Raw genomic sequence first — 16,603 nt, 5'->3', positions numbered from 1 at the left:
TTAATTTTTTTTATGTATTAAGTTATTTATTGTTGACCTTCTTTGAATACCTATGACCAAATTGTGAACAAATACTTTATTTATCTTTTGTTTAACAAAAAAGAGGTTACGGAACGGGTGTACGTGGTAATCTAATCAATTGTACCATTCCTTTCGCATGAAATCTCAGATAATTTGAACTCAATTAATTCTACAAACTAGTTAATTTTACTCAAATTAGATGAATTGACGTATTTACCTTCCCTCCCATTCGATTCAGAACCAGCAACTCATTTCACCTCATTTGAAAAATGACTAATAAGTTTGAGGTTAGATTTTAAGGTCTCTTCAGGTCGTTGGTATGTGGGCCTACCCTTGGCTATCACTTCCACACAAGCATAGTTTTTGGTATTTATTATAATAATTATTGATTTTTATTTCACTTTTGTAATGACGAGTGAATAAGCTCAATATCAATTAAATTAGATCATTTGCAAAAGACAAAAGGTAAATTATATATATCTATATGTACAACATACGAACATTTGAATGTATTTATGGTGACGCCATCTATTGCGCTAACCAGAAATCGCATTACATAATAATGTAAACAGAGGGAGAGGTATGCATAAAATATAATAAAATTTCGTTTAATACTGCACAAAAACACATTTACAGAATAATAATAAAGAGATTGAATACATTATAAACATATTCTTCATGCTATCGTTATGTATGGTTTCGCCATCTAGTGTCAAATGCAGAAGCTAAAAATTACATTACGAACGAAGCAGTCTGATATTCCGCGTTTTAGAAGTCCGGATTTACGATATTAAATTGTATTAGATTTTCAGAGGAATCACAGTGTTGCCATGCTCTACATTTTTCAGGTACTAAAACTGATGTAGAAATATATTATAGACCGCTATTCACGAAAAAAATGAAAAAACCCATACCCACAATTGACTCAAATATCAAAACATATTACACAACGAAAATGCTATGAAAATTTAAGAAATTTATTACCATTGTAGCAATTTGGCAACGCTGCTGCTGAGATACTGTCAATTTTTGCGTTTTTTATTTATTTACTTAAATAAAATCTTTCTGAATCAAATTTTTGTATGTAATTTCTTATTTATCATAAAGATTCTTAGAAGAAAGTATGATTTTGATTTGGGAATGTCCTAATTAAATTAATTCCCAAAAACTTTTTCCAGAATTTAATACAAAATAAACCTTGAAAAAACATGTATTTATTATTTATGAAATTTCATACAAACACAACCAATTAAGTTGTAACTTTTTAGTAACTCATCCTAATTTTATCACTTGAAATTCATTACAAATCCCTTGCAGCTAATTTAGTATAGTTTATAGCCGGCAGCCATCTAATAAAAAGTCCTTATGAGGATTTGGGAACAAATATATGACATTTGTAGATTCATAATGTAATACACAATAATTATTGAAAGTCATTTTAAAAAATTAACTAATACTATACATAATCAAAAGGACACAAAAACACGAGCACAACAACACAACGACAATGAATCATCAACTGTATACAAACATGAAATTATTCAGTTTTGTGTCAAATTCGCCAACTTGATATGCTGGCAGATCCATCTAACGTTTTAAACTTTAACTATAAAAATGATTCAACCTTGGGGCATCTGACATCAATAGATCAAGATCACCACCACTTTATATTGAATTTTGATTAAGTGAAGTTTGAATTTCATGTAATAAACATTTCTTTTAGTTAAACTAGTTATTTTAGTGAAATCAATCAGCCAAAAGGTCTAACTTTAGCATAAATAGTGTCAACTCAACAGATTGTGTGTGTACAGATGGACACTATAAGTAATTTTGTAATTTTTATTTAAATGTTTTATTTTTCCACAAGGTATGTTAAGAGCATTGTTTCATACAGGTTATATAGGTATAAGGGTTTACATTTTGAATTTCAAACAACATTAAGTTCATAAATTATAATTTTAATATAGAAAGTATAAGTGAAGGTACTTCTTATAAATCCAAATTCAATTTGGAATCAGAAATTGAACCACCTCAAACTCAATATTTACCATAAGTAGCTTGATCATTTCATCCTCTCTTGTACTTACTATCATGCAGTTCTGAAGAAGATCTATCATTATTTCAACCATAGATAATTGAAGAAGATAATTCAAAAGTCAATAAAATACATTTAACATATCATCATTAATAGAAAAAAATGAGTTATACAACTGCAGTTCTCCCAAAAAGCACATTTTGAGCTTTTTAGCATATTTGAAGAGCTTATTTTTCAATTTACACATTGCATCTCGTTATTAAATTTATTTAGGATGTCCCATCCATAGTAATAGGATATAATCAAAAATATTTGAAATATCTTAATACGAATTATAACCTCAATCCCATACATAGAAATAGGATATAATCAAAAATATTTGAAATATCTTAAAACAAATTATAACCTCAAAAAATATGAGTCAATGTTAACAAACTTAACGTTAGAGAAAAATTCTGTTATTTCTAAATTTATCTGAAGATCTACAATTCTACCAATTTAAGTCAATTCTTTACGTGACATCCTGTATTCTACGATATAATTTAAATGTATACAACTAATTAAAATTCCATTGTCGTCCTTTTCTAATGATAGACCGTTCGACATTGAACCTAGAAAGCTTTTCTGCGAAAACGGTACTACCTATAATGGAATCATAATTATTATTTATATCAATGAGATCGACAATAAGACAACAAAAAGATAATATTTTTTTCTATTATAATAATATCCCAGGTTATAAATCACTTAAACACCTGAAAGTAGTGGCAGGCTACTTATTGTTTGAATTTTCTATGAGAATTTCACGTGCTCTTTGTTATACAGGGTGAAAGCAATTACTTATTGTTTTACTTCCGGATATAACAATAACCAGGTCCTCGTTAATTTTTTTTCATTTCTTGAGATGATCACATGGATTGTATTAATCAATGTAGAATTTTACTCAACAAAATGTGGTGTTAAACGAAAGTTATCAATCTAATTAATGAATAAGGAAATTTTTTCTAGTTTTCTAATATATTTATTTCTAAATATTCAATTACTCCCGCTGCCTCTCCATGATAGACGACATCATTTGGTCCAACTGTACACTATGATGTATATATAACACATATAACAAGTACGAGGGTTGTTCGAAAAGTAGCGATAGATGCAGCGCTTAATATATAGTTTTGTGCAAGCTTAGACAGATTTTTTTGAGTTTATACAATTCACGTTAACATCGATCGAGACTGTCATGCCAAAAATCCCTGTCAAAATCCTTCGTCAAGTCCAGTGCGACTGTTCTGGATTCTAGAACTCACATTGATTAATGGTGAAGTTTGCAAATCGATGTTGAAAACTTTTCAAACAACCCCTGTATAAAAGCTTTGTATTAATTACTTAACCGGAGATCACACTGTGTATAAAATTCTTGTTTGACATTGGAAACAATGTATATAAATATATTTTACTTACAAGAAACTTGTGTATTGGAATAAATCGACCGTGAATTTATAACTCTCAGTATAAAACGGTGTGTAAGTTATGATATAGTAGCAAATATATCGATGGGAGATCAGACGCTTCATCCATGTGAGTTGATGATTCGAAGGATAATTGGATGCAAACAGCGGGTTACGACTAATACAACCAACTGGTAGTTTTTAATAACTTATAAATAAAATATATAAAAGAAAAGATTTCGATTCATTGGTCATTCAAATTGTACGATTCCGATTCTCGGTTTTGAATAAAATATTTCTTTTATAATAATAATTGTATCGGTGACTTAACCTCACAAACTTACTTATTTTCAAACGTTTACAAGGTTTAAAAGAAACAGTGAATAAATATGAAAATTCAAATAAAGGAATGACATAAAATATTTCAGTATTCTAAAAACTAAAACACGAAGAAATTATATAAGGTTCGTCGTAAAAATCCTGATGCTGTTCACATGAGACAGACATCTTAATGTTTATAAAAGAGATTAATAAGTCATCAAGTTGAAAAATAATAATATTGTGATAAAAAAATTGGTTCAACTTAAGACATTTATTCCAGAAAATGGTTTTTCGTGGTGTTCAGACTAGCTCTAGTACCCCAAACTACTGTCCAATATAAGATAATTGGTTTACGAGTACATCTCAGTAGGATCTGTGGGCTACAACACCAATTCCTCCCTGCGAAGTTTCTGCACACCATCAGGACTTTCGTAGCTTCTTGTTTATCTTCTTAGTGAAGGTATTGTCTTAATCGGGTTGACATTTAGTCCCACCGATCGACACCAACATCTTGTGTGTGTGTGACCTTGAGTCACAGAGCTCCCTCTTGCGTAGATGACTATGTCGTAATATCAGCACAAGTGGAGATGCATCTCTCCCTTGTGGACATCCCCTGTTAGTAGTAATAGAAATGGCGTCTTACCCTACTTTGAATTTTTACTGTTCTAGTAGATAGTAGTTGTGCCATTCATCTGGAGATGAACCTATTTACTCCTCTCGAGTCTAATGCTCTTTTGACATCCTCAGGTGGAGTATTGTCCAAGATAGTATTCATGGACAGCTTTTCCCATCGTTTTAAATGAAAGGCTGATTGGTCTGAAGGATATTAGATCTGATAAAACCAATAAAACTTTTTCGATAGCAAGATAAGTTATTTCGGAAATATTGTCCATTTTTCACCAAAATCCACTACTTTTTGAAGATGGAAAACAGAGGTGTCCTACTTTTACAGCCTTAAATATAGCTTAAGGATAAGGCAGGATTAGTATTCATCATCTAGGACTTGGTTAAGTACATTCTTAAAAGCTCTTTGAATTTTGAGCTCTTCATAACTGGTTCTTGAACAGAAATTGGACAATTAAATTTGAGGTTACTCTAACACTTTTTGTTCAATACAGGGTGTTCCCCTTATTAACACAATGTTGATTCTTCTTCTGATCAGCATCAACTGCATTTTGCTTTGAAGTTGGTGTTCGTATAGTACGTTGTTGACCATCCCCATTTTTTTGGGGATATCTTAAAAGCTTGGTATATGCTACACCCGTACATACAAGGAACGAATTTATCGACAGAATATACTTCCATTATAATACTTTGAGGGAGAATCTAGGAAAATAGTTTTGTTTTATTTGATAAGGTGTAGGCTAAAGTTTGTTTTCTACATTTCGAGTACATGTTCGACAGTATGAAGTTCAATTAGAAATATTTGATTCTGTTTCAATATCTCCTGTAAGTATTTTCAATAAATAATCAGAACTTATGATAATCTTTTTCAGAATGTCTCTTTATGGCGAGCAGTTTCCTTGGCGAGATTCCAACGAGATTTTGGTCTATAGACCAATCCCTGTCTACGGGGCTGTTGCGAGACCAAATATTGGTGAATTGTGAACAATCAAAATCTAAAATTCTCACTAGAACATATGTTCCCTCTAAAAGGGTGGTTTGGCCATTAAAAGTCTTCTTCAACAGCTACTGCTGTTGCTTTTCAGCCAGTAACCTTCCAGATGGGTGGATTTAGGAGTTGGGAACGGTCTAATTTTTTAATACACACACATAGTATACAAATTTTATTAAAAATAAACACAAGTACATGAAACAATATGGATACTTGAGTGGGTACCATAAAAGATTCACGGGTATTAAAGGATGGTGGACATTTTACGCGATTTTGATCTTACGAGATCCCTACTACGGGTCTGTCGCGAGACTAAAAATCTACATATCTCCTAAACCATAAATTATATCGAGTTGAACAAACAGTATCTTTTTGATTGAAAATTCATTTTTGTTATCTTTAGGTCGTCTTTGTAAAAGTTCTGGATTGTTAACCATTGGGCATGAACCGCCCCTGGCTTTCTGTAGGTAGTAGTTTAGTAATCATTTATTCTATCAAACACACTACATGAACACACGTTATCATCCATTAAAAATTCATAATGTTCGAATGTATAATTTAGAAAATATACTTAGTTTCAGGTCATCTACTTCCGAATTTTTTGCATTAAGTCCCGTAACACCCTGTATAAAATAATTCACACTATTTTATGATCATTTCCCGTAACTTACACACCAATGAAAAGTATTGGTCTTATAGGCCAAACAGAGAAAAAACTACCTTTTATTCTTATAAAACAATTTTTATGAGTGAAGGGGTTGTTTTTTTCTGAAAATATAACCTAGCCAAACGAAAGAGTGGTAAAAATTTTTTCCCTCGGTCACACGAATTAGTGTTAGTGTTCTGATTAGTTAATGGATCACTAAAAATAATCATCACTTCAAAGTATTGCCCAAAATCTATTTGTTCTCGCCGGCAGAAAAATTTGGGGGTAGTTTCCACTTCCGAGCGTTCAACCCTCAAGATAATTTTGTGTTTTGGTGTGTCAATTATGCACAATGCACAAATTCAGCTTTTTTCATTCTCGCGATTTAAACTAAGAGTAATTTTTGGTCACTATTGACTGGGCTATTATAGAATATAAAAATATTTATATTTTATCGCTTACTATTACAGTTTTTTTACAAATTTTGGTTCTTTTATGAAAGCATCGTATGTCATTAATCAAAGAAATCGTAGTAAATCAAATATGAATCGTAAATAGAATTGCGAGAAACCGTTTGCATAATCGATTACTTGTACAAAACTAACATCAATTTCTAAAATTCCCAGGTCAGTTATATTATAAATGAACGCAACATGAAAATTCCTTCACTATTTAGATAATACGGCCGATGGGTATGAATGATGAAATACATTTATCTGTATTCTTCTTAGTAGTTTGATTACGAGTATTTAGCTGGAAATATTTTTATTGCCTTGTAACGCTTAGATTGTTTAATAGTCTGTTAAGTTTTTTTTTTTCGTTTAGACAACAACATTGAATAAAAATATTAAATCAAGGAATAAAAAGTTAAAGGATATCATAAACTATTTTAATTAAAATCCCACTTCACATACATCGTTTATTTTCTTTATAAGACGTGACATTTGCAAGAAACTAATTTATATACGAGGGCGGTTCCATATTTAGGTTAAGAAAATGCTATAAGTTTTTCAAGATGAATTTTTGTTGATTTTATACTCTAGAAAATCGAAACATCGTTCAATTCTGATTAATTTATTTTTAGAAATCCTCGTTTTTACGCCGGAATCACGAAAAAACTAACGGAAATAAAAAAAATGAGACATATCAAGTTTAAGGGCTTTAAATGTTCATGTGAACGAAATTAAAAAAATATACACAAAATGGTTGATTTTTCATGTTTTACAACTCAATAACACTTCCTCTTCAAAGTTGTACAGAGTGTGTTTGACGGAATAAATAATTCTACACTACTATCTAAAGGCCAGGGGCGACATTTTTGCTATCTTTAGATTGTAAACGTTGTCTCTGGACTTCAGATAGTAGTGTAGATTTATTTTTTTATATACATATATAAGATAGTATATTATTATTACGAAAAAGCTCGCGAAATGGGTCCTTAGGCCGACCCTGTTCAGCTACAATAAAATTTTAAAATTCGGCGAATTCGCGCGGCGCCTCTGATTTGTTTTTATAAACGGCGGAGGTGCCTTTACACCTTTTTATTATACAAGCCGGTTTATTACAGTATTTCTTTCAAATAATTTCCATTTATTTATTTTTTTTTTGTTCTAGAACTTTTTAGAATTCTAGTTGTGGTAAATAAATAACTTTATGTGCCGTAATTGATTAATTTTAAATAAATAGTCAAAGCGAAAAGAACGAATTAGTAAAAATAATCGCTCAAATTGTTTAAGTCATATTTACAGTAAATTATTGTAAGTTAAGTGTATTGTATAGTGTGTAAATAAATTAAGAACTAAAAGACAGTGTTTATTAATTCACCCCACGGGTAGAAATAGTGTAAATAAATACGAAAAACCTTACATTATTATACAATTCTTACAAACCTTTCACGGTAATGTGATAATTTATGGAACAATAATAATTTCAAAATCAATAAATTAAAAATAATAGAATTTGAAAGACTACTTAATGAAGGAATATTGATGGATGTGAAACATAAATAACCTCGTAACGTTATCTGGTATATTTGGAAAGTCAGGCCTCTTCAATACATCTGAATAGCGCATAGTCCAACCTTGATATGGCGCCTTCAGTCACGTTACCTTTTGTATTCCTTAAAAGGGATGCGCAAGGTAAGGGCACTTCGACATTGTAATAATAATGAGTAATTCAATAAATGAACACGATGACTAGACGTTTAATTCAAGTTATTTCAGTAAATTAATTTTTATCGATTAAAATTAACAGCTTATTATTGTATATATAAGCTTTATCTCACTCAAGTGAATAATAATACATAATTTAACTCACAGATGAAGTAAATCAAGTGGTTTTTGGATCTACATTATTACATTATATTCACCATACTTCTTGAGATTGGGGGTTACTTATTTATCTAATACATATTCTGTTAGTTGTTTTACATAATTTACTATATTGTTTCTTCTTTTAAAACAGTGAAGAAAATGCTATATTAAAGAACATAAATTAAAAAAACAAAATACCTGACTAAAGTTAAATTTCAGTAAATCCACTAATCCCAAACTGGTTTATTTTTTTTGTTAGTCAAAACTCTGTTCTCATAAATAGAAACTAGAATATACGATTTACATAAGATTAGTTATTACTTCATCTACTAATCTTGACAAGTTCCTGTTTTACAATGTAAAATAGATATTAAAATGTAATTAGAACATTCTCAGTCGTTGACACCTGATTCAAGACAAAAATCTTTCACTATGGCGATTTTAAACACAGGGATATTGTGAAATATTTGATATATAAAATAATACTAATAGAAATTGATAGAGCTATATCTAAACTATAATTGTATGACATGATACAAAACATCGACATAGTTTTTACCATGTTAATAAACGTAAAAGTTTTACTTATAAAGTAAATTGAATAAAATATCGAACATACCAATTTTGTACAGTTTATTTTTGTTCCTATCAGCTGCCATTATTAAAAATCTTTCCATCGAGTAGCCTTTTATAACCTTTCTATGTTTACGTTCATCAGTTGACTATTTTCAGCATATCTAATTCATGGAAATATGATCTAATCGAATCGATCGATTTTTTTATTAAATGAGATACCATTTGATATTGAGGAATCACATAAACTTTGCTCACTTGTCAAAGACCGACGAAAATTTGATAAATGTATTAAAATATTTGATTATTCTGATAAAGTTTGCCAGGATACATAAACTTCTTGTATTCTTTGCATGAGAGTAACGAACATCGAATCTTAGGTAACGAAGATCGATAAACTTACAAAATCGAGAGGCAACCACCAACACATCTGTACCTATTAAAGATGTTAAAGGATTTAAAATAGTAAATTATACTGCAATGAAAAAATTTAATGCAATTAAAAAAGCTGAAAAACAAACTAAAAAGTAAAAAATAATGTTTGGTGTAAGAATAAAGAATGACGTTTTGACACTAACTTTGTGTTGATTATAGCAGATTTGACACCACTGTTGAGACTTTCTATGTAAAAGAATCTGTGATAAATATTACTAATAATACAATAATTTTAGCTATTTACCTTATCATTTTACTTTTGGAATTGTAAAATAATACAAACCTCAAATATGTTTAATGATTTATTTAATTTTCCATTACAACGCGAGAAAGCAGCCGATTGCGCGTAATACAGCAAAAATATTTGTCTATGCTTTTCTGAACATTAAAAATAACTTTCTGTTGAATGGCTGTCTACTATTAATTTTTCTGAGCAACGTAATTGATAGGTATAGCATAAAAATATTTTTTTAGTATTAGACTTCTTTGTGAGGGGTTAAATCATTGATAACTGTTCAATAATAATTATGAAACAACTAAAATCTATTATACTACTGAATAAATTCATGGAAGAATTGAAGCACAAAGAAGTAATAATCAAAAGTGCTTGTAGATTATGTTTTAAATTTGAAATTTCCAATTTTTGCCAATTCCACAATAATATGAATACGAGGATGGTCCCAGAAGTACCTAGTCTGACCTAGAGATGGCGGTAGTGGCTTGAAAAATATCACTGTATTAAAAAGTAGGCAGCCATCAATAGTGAGCGTTTTAAGTGAATTTGTAAACATGGTCATCGTTATGTGATACCATACTTTTATTTGAACGTCTTTGATGCGTTGAAAAATAAATATATTTTTTTCCAAAATGTATTTTCTTTGTTGTGCCAGGTACTTCTGGTACCATCCTCGTAGAACTAGGTTTGAGTTTATACAACCCGTGCTGAAATAAATTAAGTCGTATTTATACTAAATTACAAAATATTTTTGTACTTGATCGAAATCACACATTTGATGAGAAACACTGATTTTGCATAACCAGCATTCTAACTTGTTGAAATTCAAAATGTTGATTATATCTGATAAGGAATAAGTTTTAACATTATTGCAACATCTCAAAAGCGTACATAAACGTAGCAATGGGAATATTACTATTGAATGAATATAGACACTTTCTTATAGGGTCGTGGGAAAATACAATGGTTCAATTTTGGAATACTTCAGCACCGGTTTTTAGATAATATACGTGTGCTGTAAGTTTTATTTATTTGACGTTGAGAAATAAATCAATGATGTTAAGTTTGCTGTCGAATAAACACAGAATTGTTTCAAAATAATTAATAATCCAATTATATTTAATTCATCACGATTCTACAATTTATTAACTGACACCCTTCATTAATTCTTATTAAAAAAGCACGAATTGTCCTAATCATGTAATTTTACACAAAATAATCGGCAACTGTCTTGGCAATAAGATCATAACAAAAATCAATTTAGAATATCTAAAGTTATATCCAAAGAAAGGTATTCTAAAAAATAAGACATCCTGTGTTTTTCCCTGGAAAATATAATAGTAACATGTTATTATATCGCTAAAATTTTGTAGTCGATGTTCTGAGTCACGCAAAATGAACGTTAAACAATTGTTTTTAGAAAAAAGCAATTTTAGGTATTATCCAACAAAAAACGGAAATAAATTGTTTAATTATGTAATATTATAAGCAAACACAAACACGCCTAATTAGCAATGACTTTTTATAAGGATTATTAATTTATTTCTTTTCAATTCAGATGGGTAAAGCATATTATTCAATTTTTTTGAAGGTGAAGAACCTTTTGAACGATTCGTCATTTGGAAAAAACAAGCGAAATGTATATCTGAAAAATAATCATTTAAATATCTATATAGAGCTTTTTAAAATCAATTGATTGCAGAATTTAACCGAGAATGATATATTTGGTAGGATTTTCGAACGTATTCTTCTCATTTGGGACCTAAATTCAGTACTTAATAATTACAATTAAGCAATTATTAGAGTATAACAAATTAAAATACAAACAGCAAGTCTGGTTAACCTGTTAATAATTTGCTCATAAAAATTAAAACCACATGAAGAGAATTAAATGACTTTTCGTAAACTATAACCCGGGTTCAAGTAGATCAACTATCAGCTGATTTCATATCCTAACCCAGAACGAGATTTTGATCACAATTCCCGAACGCTACTGTCAACAGTCGAAACTTAACTAGATACTTTTTAATCTGAAGAGATTTCTCACCAGGGGTAAAATACTAAGTAAACTAATAAAAAAATTCACTACTACAGTTCTTTGAAACTCGTTCCGGTATATTAGTTTTGAGGTCGAAATTGTTAACACTTTTTTTCTACGCCCATATTTGTAAACGTCAAAAATCGCACTGTCAACATTCCTTGTAAATGACATTTAACATTTTGGGAAGAAAACTTAAACTTCTTGGTTTAATTAAATTACAATCAAATTTTTATTTACGTAAGACTTTATTTGGTTTATTTACACAGGTTTAGTCAATTAAAAAACATAAAAACTTTTAGCATTAGCGAGATATATTTAGAATTGAAAGAGTGATGCCCCTAAATGTAGGCAGCACATTATGCAATTTCTTTAAAAATTGGACACGTTTTCTTAAGTAGCATGTTTTTTATTTAATGGGAAAAATTAATGGGCGTAGAAAAAGTATAGTATGTTACACGCGTTGTGAGCCCATTACACACACATGAAATTTATACACACTTCGTGCGTAATGGGTTACTTACAACTTTTTATGAATATATATACTACAATAAATTGCAATCCGAATTTGAGCATTTCATTATTTCAAATCCCAATTTTCTTAAGGACACTTCAGATGATGCAATACAACGTGCAATGCAATGCAAGACGCAATATTTCTTGATCAAAATCATGCGCATATGAATTTCATTTGATTATTTCATGCAAGATCTTTTTATTATCGGTTTTGTGCTTTTTTTATTGCGTGCAAGTTGCAATCTAGTTACTTTTGGCTTAACAGATCAACTGACTTTCGTAAAACTTCGTAAAGCTTCGTTATTTTCATTGTTAAACTAGGTACAAAATATTAGATAAAATTTGAGGTTAGGAATTTGTATAATAACAGAGACTTGCATGCAATTTCTTGTACGTTGTATTGCATTATGTCAAGCGGCATTGACATAATACAATTGACGTGATAATACAGTTACAAAGAAAATAATATCTTATACTCATATACAGAGGTGGTCATAATAATGTCAGTTTTCTTATGTGAAAATTTATACACGTCGTGCAATTTTATAAGTCAAGTTTAAAGCCCTAATATCGGTTTAAACTACAAATACTATTTTTTCACATACATTTTTTCATTTTTTCACGTTTTATGGACGTCGTTTAATGACAAACTTCGGTTTAAACGTTACCAGTGGTCTGAAAATAGTTGTGCCTAAGACTAGTTATTTTCCTTGTTTATTGGCGACTTAGTATATTTTTATAGTACCTATGGAGGACGATAAATTGAAGGGAGAGACACAGTTAATGAGTGAACAACACAGCGTTGGTTTAAACGTTTCAATAGTGGAGATTTGACGCCTGACAAATTGTTATGAGTTACAAGATTATCAAAATTTTTTAGACCTTCCAAAAATACTAGTTGGAGTGAAAAACTACAAATTATATGACCAATTGTCAAACAGTGTCTTTCTCGAGGCTTTGGAACTGCTCCTGGAAGTTAATAATTTGCCTACACCGACTCCTGCTGTCAGTAATACTATTTTGGTTCTGAAAAGGTACTTTGAATATTTCAAAGGCGTCTTGACATCATCATTTTAGCACCAGATCCCCAAATAGAGAAACTCAACTGATCAAAGTTTTGTTAAATGAATTGCAGGTCCCGAGACTTGACTCATTGGAACCCATACTTAACGGAATAAAACACGTCGCCAAATTCAGGCATTGAGTCTCTATCAGAAGAAGATTCAGTACAGTTGAACTTACGCCCGCGAGCAGCTTCAGCAATAAGCTTCACGCGATTTTAAATCTCCTATTTTCTTTCCAGATCTGTAAGCTGTTAGCTCTAGTTTAAGTTTTCATGGAAATGGAAAATGAGGAACACAAACGTCGAGTAGACTTGAGTAAACAATTCCTCGCCCTGCCGATAGATGATCGTTTCATTAGACGCATTGTTAAAAAAGAAAAAAGAGGTTTAGTTAACCGAAAACGGGTTCTCTTACAATAAGACAATGCCTAACCAAATACAACGAAAGTTGCGCGGAATAAGATCGATGGCCTCCTACTAAATCCATAATTTAGTCCGGACTTTGCACCGTCAGATTAGTATTTATTCAGATCCAGGGTGAAATTCGTGCGTGGGCAAAAATTTGAATCTAATGGAGATACGAGTAAACCAAAATAATGTTTTCAAAGAGTTTGCTGATCGTTGGGTTAAAACCAATTAATACGATTAATTATATCAAATATCAATGCTTTTTTTTGTATGATTATTTAATAAACAAAGTGTATGTTTTTACTTTAACGCACCACGTATACTTGTAATCGATTTGTCATATTTAAAAATACTTACATAAACAAACAATTTGTATTCCCGTGCCAAAACACATTAATTATTTAACACAATAACCGAAATCCAAAAAATAAAAACACCGCGACGAGAAATTCAAAAATTCAACTACCACACGTGCCAGACAGTACCCACCAAAAAAGAAAACGTTATCCGAAATCAATTTCCGATGCACTTTTCGATCACAGTGCTCAATGGTACGATCGAGAATAATCCACAGCTTCGTGGTACACGGATACCACTGCGGATCACCTTGTCGACCAAGTAGACTTGCGTCGGGTACCACGTAGGTGTCGATCTATGTGAGTGTGTGTGTGTGTGTGTGTGTGGAACTCCTTGGTTATGATCGTATTATGTTCTAATACCGCACAGTCATGTTCATTATGTTAAATAATACAAGAATTGAAGATAGGTACTACTCGAGTACCAATTTTTTTACAAATAAGAATTAAATAGTTGTCTAAAGGCCTTCAACCTCTCTACAACTTTTGATTCGCGAGTATTAACGTTAAGTAATTAATAATATATTATTTGTGATGTCATTATAAACATTTTTTCTTCATGCAACTTAATTTAATAAAAAACTGTCATGAATGAAAATATGTCAGTTGATTTAAATACGAGGCATCTTTTTTAAGTAAGTACCGTTTTAAGAAGTGCAAAGATATCGCAATAATTTTATTTTTACATGAAAGCCTGTACCTTAATCTACTTTTCTACATAATTTCCGTGAACATCGAGACACTTGTCATAACGTGGCACCAGTTTTTGAATACCCTCCGCATAAAATTCTGCCGCCTGACTTGTTAACCACTGTATAACAACTGTTTTGACTTCGTTATTGTCTTGAAGACGCGCTGACCGTCCAGGCGTTTCTTCGAGTCCAGGAACAAATGGTAGTCGCTGGGCGCCAGATCAGGACTGTAGGGAGGATGATCTAGAGTTTCCAATTGAAAAGATTTGAAGAGATTAGCCACATGTGGACGGGCATTGTCATGCAGCAAAACGATACCCTGCACTCACCCATTTCCTTACCATTCCATCACTCATAGTGTTTCGTCCGTAAACTTGACAGATCTCACGATGAATAACGATCGGTTTTACGCCTTTAGTACTAAGAAATCGTATAACAGCCCGTACTTCACAATCGGCGGGAGTCACGATTGTCGGAGGCATCTTAAACACTCAGTAAACAACGTACACAATGAAGAATCAGACTGTAATGGCGTCAGTGCGTAGACAAGAGTGTAGGTAATCAACGCGCATGTGCGGAACGCCGACCTTGGGGTTGCGGCGGCGGAATTCAAAATTTATTTAGTTTTATTATTTTGGTTTTAATTTTATATAGGAATTTGTTAGCATTTTTGTCTTTTCAACTCATTTTGATGTTTTTTTTTTCTTTTTCAGAGCAAAAATTTTACTTCAAGAGCTCGACACATTTTCTTGAAAAACAATATTTGAGTAGACGAAATTTGCGAAAATTGTACAGTATGAACCTCTGAATAAAAACAGTTTGATATAAAAACAGTATTTAAAAATATTTGACTCGGTTGAAATAAATAATCAAATCTCAATATGTATGAGTTTCCAATTTTTTTAAGAGAATTGAGAAATACATTCTTGGGTAAGACAGTAGCGAACAATACTATTACGTTTCATGGTCTTAGGAATGCTAAATGGTCTATTAAATTGTTTCCGTTTATTTGCAACTCTGTGACGCAATATCTATAAGTACGTTAGATTCCTGCGTTTATTTTCGTAACTCAATATTCTGTCAAGTTATTTAAACGATAAAACCGAATCAAGAAATTAAATTAAACAAAGAAATACATACCAAATTTTCCAACGACCCTGTATATATTATGAAATGTATTTTCCAAAGAAGAAATCGCATATCGAAAGTTAAAATTTTTGATTGAATAAATATTTATTGAGATGAGTGGGTATATAAACAAAACAAATTGAAAAAGTTTAATATGTTAATTAGTTTAAGTACGTAGTTTTCCTTGAAATTTTTAAACGTTTTTTATATTTTAAGTCCGCTGTCATTGTTAGTGTTGGCTGGTCCTTTCCAGTATTGGACATGGTAAATTTTAAAATTTATGCGCAAACGTTAAATCAACTTTCATATTTGATATCTGTCAATCAATAAACTTCATTTTCTTAAACTAACACCGGCCACACACGTTCTAATTGAAATGACTTGACCAGAAATTATTTGTTATCAAAATTACAGAAAATATTTTCAAAATTTATCTATTTTCAAAGTTTATCTATGGTCATTACGTCACATATCTCTTGACAGTACAATATGGCGATCGTACCATCATCCTATCGTCCCCATTTCATGTTGTCATCATCAGTAATGTAAAAAAATTGAGCTCAGGAGTCAGATGGAAGGGAGGAACAAAAAAGTACTGCCTATTGTTGACTCTTGAAATAAAGAACGCCTTGGAACTGCATTATAGAGGCTCTCCGCAACATGGGAATACCAGGATACTTACAGAAGTTAGTAACCTCAATTACGACTGGTTAGGTTAGGAGGGGTACCTCGAGACTCAATGCTAAGTCCTCTCTTGTGAAACA

At 31.1% G+C, this 16,603-nt stretch overlaps 1 protein-coding gene across 2 annotated transcripts in view; it reads right to left on the bottom strand.

Annotated features, from left to right (window-relative positions):
* LOC130899347 (zinc finger CCCH domain-containing protein 13) overlaps positions 1–14,325 on the bottom strand; it is a 70,157-nt gene extending 55,832 nt beyond the window's left edge. The window contains exon 1 of one of the 2 annotated variants that reach the window (XM_057809241.1): positions 14,021–14,325. The gene's annotated coding sequence lies outside the window, so the exon portion shown is untranslated. The remainder of the gene's footprint in view (positions 1–14,020) is intronic. The other variant, XM_057809243.1, reaches the window with a different exon arrangement.
* Between the last annotated feature and the right edge of the window lie 2,278 nt (positions 14,326–16,603).

The sequence above is a fragment of the Diorhabda carinulata genome, chromosome 11 (assembly GCF_026250575.1).
Source record: "Diorhabda carinulata isolate Delta chromosome 11, icDioCari1.1, whole genome shotgun sequence".
NCBI classification, from domain to species: domain Eukaryota; kingdom Metazoa; phylum Arthropoda; class Insecta; order Coleoptera; family Chrysomelidae; genus Diorhabda; species Diorhabda carinulata.
The sequence above is the reverse complement of the archived record's forward strand: the minus strand, read 5'-3'. Positions and strand labels throughout refer to the sequence as shown.